Here is a 608-nt window from a genome sequence, read left to right on the forward strand (position 1 = left end):
ACGACTTGAATCAATACGACTACTGTTTGGAATGGCGTGCAATCTGACAATCAAACTCTATCAGATGGATGTCAAGAGTGCCTTCCTAAAAGGTGTATTACAAGAAGAAGTCTACGTAACACAACCAAAAGGGTTTGAGGATCCACATTTTCCGGATCACGTTTACAAACTCAAGAAAGCTCTCTATGGGTTGAAACAAGCTCCACGAGCTTGGTATGACCGTCTGACGGAGTTCCTGTTACAAGCTGGTTTTCAAAGAGGTGGTGTGGACAAGACACTGTTCGTCGGAGAAGATGGAGATGACATGCTGATCATTCAAGTTTACGTGGATGATATCATCTTCGGAGGAACGTCTAAGCAAATGGTTGATGACTTCGTGAAGACTATGACAAAGGAATTTGAAATGAGTATGGTTGGTGAACTGAGCTATTTCCTTGGACTTCAGGTCAAACAACTAACCGATGGAATCACAGTGTCACAGAGTACCTATGCCAAAAATCTCATCAAGCGATTTGGAATGCAGACAAGTAAGACTGCAAAAACTCCTATGAGCACAACACAACAACCAAACTTTCCAGAGATAGCGATGGGAAACCAGTTGATGAGAA

Source organism: Brassica oleracea, chromosome C9 (genome assembly GCF_000695525.1).
Source record: "Brassica oleracea var. oleracea cultivar TO1000 chromosome C9, BOL, whole genome shotgun sequence".
Taxonomy (NCBI): domain Eukaryota; kingdom Viridiplantae; phylum Streptophyta; class Magnoliopsida; order Brassicales; family Brassicaceae; genus Brassica; species Brassica oleracea.